Below are 9,661 nucleotides of genomic sequence, written 5' to 3' on the forward strand. Positions count from 1 at the left end.
ACCCTCACTTGCAAATTTGCTCAGGTTTCTATAAGCCTGGGTCTTTGGGATTTGCAATGCTCTTCGGGCTCTTGCATAGGAACCTGCTGCACAGGGCAAGGTCTGGACGCTCAGGCACAAGAGAAGGGACCTCATGATGGGGAGGTTTGGGAGCCGAGGGGAGCAGAGAGAGGGTCGACAGGCCGTGGAGCAGTGATGTGGGCGTTACACACTGTGCAGCCAAACTGGGACTGAACCCCACTCCTCTGACAACAACACAAACCAAATGTCTTTGTAAAAGGACCAAGGAAAAAGTCACGATTTATCCATGTGAGCTCACTGAAATGTATAAATATGTACGTCCCCTGGTCTAGGAACACCCCTGGGTGGATTTTACACATGGCAGTGACCGTTTATTTTATTTATATGTAGTTAAAATAACAGAAGGAAGGGATTTTTATGGAAAAGAAATAGCAAAACAGCCCCTGTGTGGAATCAAAATACTCACAGGCATGTTTGCAATACACCACAACCAGCAGCTACTTTTATTAAAAGGAGAAGAACAAGCTTTTGGCGGGGGGGGACACAAGGGCTCCCTTGTGGATTTTTTCCAGCTTGCGAGATTCTTTGCAGCCCAGATGAAAAGCATCCAAGGATTTTAGAAGCAAAACGTCATCTGCCAGATTCCGAGAGATCCTGCATTGACAATCTCTGCTGCCATCACTCACTCTCTCTATTGCAAAAAGGGAAGAAACTCTCACATTCTATGTTTATAGCCATTAAAACAAGGACAATGTAACGTTACATTTCAAAGTCAAGGTAGAGCAGGAACTTCCCCATCATTTAATAGTGTGAGCAGATGTAACTCCAACAGACCTTGCTTGATATCGTTCAGGATTGAACCTGGAGCCTCGGAAGTTTAATGAATGAGCTTCTACAGTATGAGCTAAAAGCCAACTTCCTCTTATTTAAGGTTGTAGAACAGATTCAGTCTATCTATTATATTTAAACATGTGTACTGGCTGACTTCTGAAGTAAATATGCTGGACTTCTGAACATGGCTCTCCCCTCCCTCTGCCCCTAACTCTCCAGTAAAGGAGTCACATTCTGATTTCCTTACAAAACTCCTTCTTATTAACATTCTACACAGTTTAAGTGACAACCAAAAAAAAAAAATGAATAAAGTCACTGGGTGATTAAAAAAAGAACAAGGGCAAATTACCGGTAAGTATAAAAATGGCTAGAAATATGATGTACAATATCATAGAAATGTTCATGAAACTTTTAAAAAAAGTTGAAATTTGAAATTCCATTGAGGGAATTAATCAAAATTGTGAATTTTAAAAATATTGACAATCTCTATGGTATATAGAAAAATAAAACCAAAAATATGTAAGATGTAGAATAATTTGACTCACGTCCGTGTTTAGTTTTCCTTTCAAACACACTTTTGTTCAAAGCTAAAACTAAAACAATAAATATTTAATTAGAGGTTAAATAAGTTATTCTTAAAGAATGCCCGGACTATTCTGTCTTCCAGCTCATATAAGCCTAATAGCTTGACCCTATTCAGATGGTACGTCCCTATCTGATGATAATCTCTGTACATATTCAGGTTTCAGAGTAGCAGCCGTGTTAGTCTCTATCCGCGAAAAGTACAGGAGCTTTCGTGGGCTACAGCTCACTTCTTCAGATGCATAGAATGGAACACACAGACAGAAGATATTTATACATACAGAGAACATGAAAAGGTGGATTCGATTATCACTTCAAAGGGTTTTTTTCTCCCTACTGCTGATAGCTCATCTTAATTGATTGGCCTCTTACAGTTGGTATGGGTACTTCCACCTTTTCATGTTCTCTGAAAATGTGTGTTCCATTCACTCCTCCCAACTTCCTCTCTTAGTCCTGTCCCTGCTGTGACATTAATTTGAGCATGCTGGGCACCTTGTACAAGACTAAGGGGAGATCCAGCAGCTAACAATAAGAACACACATAGAATTGGCTACAGACAGCAATGAGACCAAGTTAACTTAACTGTAGAAAACATGTTTAAACCAGTAAAAAGAAATTCTGAGCAATGCTAGTATTGAAATCACTAAGGTTTGTAATTGCTCTGGAATTCTAAAAGGAGAAATGCAAAGGCACCGAGTATGTACTGAGCTACCATAAAGACTGAAAGTAGCATCAATCCTTAAAGGCACTAGTGCTTATTGAATTGTATCGCAGAGTGAGCATATCTGATAATATACATGCGTGACCCACTGGTCCGTGTGTGTTATGAATTACCCTCGGTGGAGGCTGAGAGTCGGTTACAGGCTCCATCTAGAGACTGGAGCTTTTGTTCAATCTGAAGGCACTTGAGCATTTAGTTCTGGAGGGTTCTGGTTCAAACCACAGAGTACTGGTCCCAGAAGGCATGACAGCCTTCACACGTGTGGTCAAAAGTGCCTCTTTCCCACAAAAACCCACAGGAGCAATTTTATCCTCAACACGGCTCCTCATGTTTGCAGCATCTGGACCCAGATGTTCTTTAACACAGGTCCAAGAATGCTGCAAAGCACCTGGTTGTCTGAAATCCTCATATGTTCATCACTGTTTTCATTTCCAGTTTTTCACACTGTGTCATTCTGGATGGACTGTGCAGTGAGGTCCAGGTCACAACTTGAGTTTAATTGTTCTTCCATTTTTGAGTGGAATGATTTAAAAATACCTTTTTTTCTATGGGAAAATCATGATTATATCCATACTATGTGGGTGCAGTTTACCTTCTCATAGTCAGACTTGGCCAGTGTCTCCGTTTCTCCTGTTGGGTTGGTGGTTTAGCACCCCTCCCTCTCCCCCCCCCCCCCCGCCCACACTGAACCAAAATCTCCCCGACCTGGGGTAAAATAACATTAAAAATAAAAACACAAAACCCTCTGGGCTAGAGATGCTTCCTCGGGGCCTGAGTGACCATTTCTTCCCCTCGGCTGCTTCCACGTAGGGCTCCCAATTCTCCTCTGCTCAGCTCGTCTCTAAGCTTATCTCAGTTTGCTGTTACAGGCTTCATTTTTAAGCCATTTCTTTTTGTCAACTCAGCCTCCCTGCTCTCTTTCTTGCCAGAGAGACTCACAGCAGGTCCTACCAACTCCCCTCAGTCCGAGGACAGGAGGCCTTTCAAATTGAGAAATGATATCCACAAAGGAGACCTTTCCAGAAAAGGACAAGTATGTAAGAAGAAGACATTATAATGGAATGAGAATGGCAGCTTTCATTATGGTGAACACTACCAAGAAAATTCCATGCTTCAATGTGTCCTCGGGTAGTTATTGAAATTAGGATCCTTCTGTCAATGACTGAAAGAGTGACATAACATTTTTGAAAGGCTTAAAAGTATAAGTGTCAATCAGAAGCCGTGTTGCTGGTTATTCTAATTTTTCTGTGACAGATTTGATCATTTTATACTGGGATACAACATACACACCCTTAAACATAGCTCCATACTTGTACATGTTTCTTTTTGGTAAATTAAGCATTACTGTTGTAATTGTTGTACTGTTGTAAAGAGCAGCCATTTTGGTCTAATAAGTGCTGCACAATGATACAAAGGAGACACATCCCCCATACTCTCTCCTGGGAAATATACTTTAGTCCTTCCCCGTTGTTTTCCATATTCCTAAATGAAACAATGATGTAAACGGACCCCAGACTGGCCACAGACATTGTCTGTATGATGCCATGTTGGCAAGCCATTGCGGCTTGAAAATGGGTGGTGGAGAGTAACTGCAATACATGAGCAATACATGGCTCACATGGAGCACTGTGGAGACTCTGGGCTGCTCTGGATTGTGTACAGAGCATAGGCAGCCTGAGTAAAGCAGCTATACAATTACTCTCACTCTAACATGTAAACCCCAGATAGTCCAGAATCAGGGCAGCACAGAATTTTCCTTTGTCCCATGTCAGGGTTGTGCCATGTGCTCTGAGCCTCCAAGGACACTAAACAACAGCTATAGAAATTAGAGACACAAATATTCTGTTTACACAGTAATGTCTCCCCTGTGGCATCCTGAACTTACCCATGTCCTTTTACAGCAACTCTGCCAAAAACCACACCTTCCGATTCGTCCGAAATTGGACGGACATGTACGGCGGCAGATGCCTCGAGCACGACGACAAGCACGGGGGGTATTGATGACCTGGGTGAATCCTGCACAAAGAAAAAGTGTCTTCATTTTCATTCACATATAAGTGTAAACAAGGGTTTTGATTGCAGCATGACGGGCATTTCCCATTAGCTGAATTTCCAATAACTGAGACAAGGCCAAGTCAACCCAATTATCTTCCTGTGCCTGTGTCCAGTCAAAGGCTGCTCCTAAGAAATGAGCAGAGGGAGTTAATTCAGGAGATCTGCTGGCTTCCTGGCTGCAGGCTTCCGAACTGTAGCACTGAGCATGGGAGTCCTTCCCAGCCCCACCCCTGTACAGGATGGAAAGCAGGCAGCTGTCTGCACCACCAACTTCTAAGAGTGGGGCAGTGGTTTTCCTGCCGTGGTTTTGACTCTTTCTGATTCCAAACACTGATGTACTAGGCAGTATCTAAATGCTGATTGGCCGAGCAGGGTTGAACCAGCTCAGCACTGGGTTGGGTGGCTGGTACTTTTAGAAAGAGAAGGGTTTAAACAAGTCCCTGCAGTCAGAACGCCTGATTGTCAGTGAGACTCGGCACAGACATTCTTGTGAAGACTCAGCACTTGGCAATACTGACTCAATGACCAATTACCAGGCTTAGACATTTTAGACAGGCTGGTCCTTATGAGAATGTGGCCCAAATGTCCTTTAGGATATTAATATTAGACTATTTTAAACTAGATTTTAGCTGTGCTTTCCTTAAAGTATCCACTGTGACATTCCCCAGGGTACAATCTGGACCATTCAACAGCCGTATTCCCTCAGGTCTCCAACCTGCAGTGCCTCCTACACTGCTCCACTGTGAAAGCAACCACTTCTGTCCTACTCATGCACAGCCCCTAGCATGGAAAGTCACTCCCACCTGAATTAGAGGAAAACTTCCAGCAAGCCACTCCTGAATTATCCCGCAGAGCAACACCAGCCAATTCCCAGTGTCAGCCTCGTCCCCCAGAAATGTGCATCTTGTACTGATCAGTACCCTCCTGCACAATACAAGCTCATAGAAAGTCTGTCATTTCATCAAAGGAAAAGGATATGCACAGAGCCTGCTATCTCAAGTGAAGGTTCCCAAACTCTTCAATCCAAACACTTGAATCCCCTAGAACAAAGGGTATTTTCATTGGGTTAGGCCAGAAGAAGAGGACACAAGCTGAAAATGTCCAGTCTTTTTAATCTCTCCTCATACGGAAGCTGTTCCATACCCCTAATCATTTTAGTTGCCATTGTCTGTAACTTTTCCAATACTAATATATCTTTTTTGAGATGGGGCGACCACATCTGCACACAACATTCAGCATCTGCACACAACATTTAATCACCATGGATTTATAAAAAGGCATCATGATATTTTCGGTCTTATTAGCTATCCCTTTCCTAATGGTTCCTAACATTCTTTTAGTATTTTCTGTTAGTGCCGCTGTGCGTTGAACAGATGTTTCAGGGAACTCTCCACAATGATTCCAAGATCTCCTTTTTGAGTGGTAAAAGCTAATTTAGACCCAATCTTTTTAGACGTATAGTTGGGATTATGTTTTCCAAAGTGCATTACTTTTCATCTATCAATATTGAATTTCGTCTGCCATTTTGTTGCCCAGTCACCTAGATTTATGAGATTCCATTGTAACTTTTCGCACTCTGCTTTGGACTTCACTATCTTTGAGTAATTTTGTATCATCTACTCTTTACCCCTTTTTCCTGATCACTTATGAATATTTTGAACAGCACTGGTCCCAGTACTGACAGATGGGGGACACCACTATTTACCTCTCTCCATTCTGAAAACTGACCATTTATTCCTACCCTTTGTTTCCTATCTTTTAGCCAGTTACCGATCCATGAGAGCACAATCCCTCTTATCCCATGAATGATTATTTTGCTTCAGAGCCTTTAGTGTGGGACCTTGTCAAAGGCTTTCTGAAAGTCTAATTACACTATATCCACTGGATCACCCATGTCCACGTTTGTTTACCCCCTCAAAGAATTCTAATAGATTGGTGAGTCATGATTTCCCTTTGCAAAAACCATGTTGGCTCTTCCCCAGCTCATTGTATTCATCTATGTGTCTGATAAATCTGTTTTTTACTATATTTTCAACCAGTTTGCCTGGTACTGAATTACTTTTGTGATCATCTAGTCTGAAGGGACTACCCCAAAATATTTCTTAGAGGCTATCTTCTAGGAATCATCCCCTCCCAATATTTCTTGATTTAAAAACTGTCCAGGATGGAAAATACTTTGGTAAATTGTTCCAATTGTTAATTACTTTCACTCTTAACAATTTACATCTTGTTTCCAGACTGAATTTGTTTAGCTTCAACTTCCAATCACTAGATCACAAAATACCTTTATTTTCTTGTTTGAAGAGCCCATTATTAAATATTTTTCATCATACATGTACTTAGAAATTGTGATCAAGTCAGCCCTTAACATTTTCTTTGTTAAAATAAAGAGATTGAATTTTCTGAGTCTATCACTATACGGCATATTTTCTAACCCTTTCATCATTCCTGTGGCTTTTCCCTGACCCCTATGCAACTGATCAACATTCTACCTGAAGTGTGGACACCAGAACTGGAAACAGTACTCAAGATGTGGTCACATCTGATGATGCGAAATAGAGAGGTAAAATAATCTCTCTAATCCTACTCAAGATTTCCCTCTTTCTGCATCCAAGTTTTGTATGAACCCTTTTAGAAACTTTCAGCTGATTACCAATCCACAACCCCCAAATCTTTTTTCAGTGTCACTGCTTCCCAGGATGGAGTTCCTCATCCTTTAACTGTGGCCAACCTTCTTTGTTCCTAGATCCATACATTTAGATTTAGCTGTATGATTGTTAACTTGTTCCCAGTTTACCAAGTGATCCAAATCCCTCTCTATGACTGCCCTGTCCCTTAAATTTGTCACTTGCTAACTTTATAGGTGATGATTGTATGTTGGTTTTTTTTCAGGTCCTTTATAAAAAGTGTAATTAGTGTCGTGGCAAGAACCAATCCCTGTTGGACTCCACTAGGTAGAACGTTGGTGATAGTATTATAGGCCAATCTGACTGGATCTTAATAGGAAAATTAAAGACAACTTTCTCACCGCAGGACTATTCTCCAGTGAAATGTGAAGAATCTGCTGAAAACCATGCAACTCTTTTGAAAAAAAAGCTGAAAAAATTATGATACACAATTTTTAGAAATCTTAATACAGACTCACAATTGTCCTTCTATATTCTCCCTTCATTTCATTAAGATCTTACCTGGAGAGCTTTGCAGCACCAGGAAAAAGACAGCAAAGAGCAGGTAGAGAATCTTCATGGCTGAAGTTTGACTGGGAGCTCAGTGTTGCTGGAGAGAAGACACTGCAAGATAGAGAGGAGATGGAGAGTCTCTATTTATGGGCTACTGGGGATTGTGAAATACTGATCTGTTGAAATCTTTTTTGAAGCATGTCACATTTACTAAATTTGTGCTGCAATCTGTTTATAATTATCATCATAATTATAATTTATACAGCGTCATAAACATTCCTGGAGAATTTCAGGGAAACACAGTAGTCAAGATCCTGCCTTGTGGAAGTTACAATATGAGTATTTACAACTAGCAAATATCTACTGCCTGATCGAAAGCTCTCTGAAAAAATGGAAAGCCTCCTATTAAATTGAAATGAGGGTCCTTTCGCAGAGAAGAATTTCAGAAGACAACTATACCTTGGAAGCGTTTATAGTAGGGCATGTGCTTATTGTTTTGTACAATATTTAATCAATATTTTACTTGTATTTAAGGAAATTTACTAATTTCATGTATTAAAACCCATTCCAAAGAGGTTAAAAATCCTTTTTAAGAGAGATTTATGAGAAATAAAGTGAATAACATTATAAATACTGTATGCCAGGAATCCATGGATTTTTTTGCTGTGTATCTAAATTGAGGAATTTTACATTTAGTGATGGTAGAAAACCATGAGGTTTCCCTTTCTTTTTTCTCTCATAAAAAGCATCAGCCTTAACAATAACTATCTAAAGTAGAGACATAAAATGTTGATGCATCAAACATGGGGAAGCCAGTGGCATTTGCAGGTGCCAAACACCTCTCAGGATTTGTCTCATTCTTTCAGGACAGAGAGAACAAGAAGTGATTGGGTTAAGCCAGAAGAAGAGGACACAAGCTGATAATGGCTTTCTTTTTTCCTCTATGATTTATAAATATACTGTGGTTAAGGGTATGAACTGTATGCTACTATTCGTGTTTTAAAGATGGTATTTGATTCTATTGATCTAGACAATCTTTGGGCAAAATTAAGAAGGATGGGTATGGATCTAAGACTTCTGAACATTTTGGAGGCTCTGCACCAGAGTGCTGTGGGTCGGGTAAAGGCAGTGGAGAATGTTTTCCCAGTGGCTTAGGGAGAACACCAGGGATGTCTTCTAGCACCTCTTGTTATTAATGTATATATTAATGATACAGTCGGTGTTATAAAGGAAAATTAATTTTCTCCACCACACATTAAAGGTAGACTTATCTCGGTGTTACTATATGCTGATGACATGGTTGTTTTATCGCAAACTCCATGAGGCATCTTCTGGCTGTTATCTCAATTTTCCTCTTATTTTAACTTCCAAGACCTGGTTCTCATTTATAATGAGACCAAGTCACGATTTCTGGGAAGAAGCATCCACACATTGAGCGGAAGATAGGAGGCCACCCTGTAGAACAAGTCTCTGCTTTGACTTATTTAGGGATAAAGTTTCATGATTCAGGCAGCTGACCCCCTTATCATAAAGACTTAAAACAAAAGGCCCTTAGCTCTGTTCAAGGAGTGCTGTGTTTTACAGGCTCATATGGTGGGAGCAGATTTGCCCCAGTGCTAAGAATTTTTAATAATAAAATAATATTGCAGATGCTCTATGAGCATGTCTATATCGTAAAAAAGGAAAAACTGGGGCTGTCCCATGGCAGCTGACTCAGGCTCGTGGGGTTCGGGCTGTGGTGGTTTCATTGCTGTGTAGACTTCTGGGTCCGGCTGCAGCCCAAGCTTTGGGACCGTCCCACCTCACAGAGTCCTTGAGACCAGGCTGTAGCCCCAGTATCAGACATCTAACCAGCAGTGAAACAGCCCCACAGCCTGAGGCCAGCCACGGGTGTCTAGTTGCGGTGTAGACTTTCCCTCTGAGGTCACATTTGGATTAGGGGATCAAATTTCAGCCGTAGAGATCAGCTATGCTGCTGTAGCTCTTGTAGTGTAGACAAACCCTAAGTGTCTAGCTCTTAATACTCACAGCTCTGCTTCACTTGGTGAAAAACTAACCGTTATCAGGGGTACAGTTGTTCTACCTCATTGATCCAACTTGGGCTCCAAGTGAGCACTGACTCCATTACAGAAGTTGGGAAATTTCCTTCAGTTTCCCTGGCTGCAGCTGTAGCCCCGTCACTTCTCATTCTCTTTATCAGTGATCATTTATATAGTATACCATGGGATTTGTTTGTAATAAGAAAGCTGATACGCTCTGTTGATATGTTGTG

The 9,661-nt window shown here is 41.0% G+C and overlaps 1 long non-coding RNA gene across 1 annotated transcript; it reads right to left on the reverse strand.

The window, feature by feature from the left end:
* Positions 1 to 488: 488 nt before the first annotated feature.
* Positions 489 to 7,530, reverse strand: LOC112061398 (uncharacterized). The gene is made up of 3 exons (XR_010599340.1): positions 7,399 to 7,530; positions 4,041 to 4,171; positions 489 to 712 (listed from the first exon to the last, which is right to left on the reverse strand). It is a non-coding gene; the product is annotated as an uncharacterized LOC112061398 (long non-coding RNA).
* Positions 7,531 to 9,661: the final 2,131 nt, after the last annotated feature.

The sequence above is a fragment of the Chrysemys picta genome, chromosome 3, assembly GCF_011386835.1.
Source record: "Chrysemys picta bellii isolate R12L10 chromosome 3, ASM1138683v2, whole genome shotgun sequence".
Taxonomy (NCBI): domain Eukaryota; kingdom Metazoa; phylum Chordata; order Testudines; family Emydidae; genus Chrysemys; species Chrysemys picta.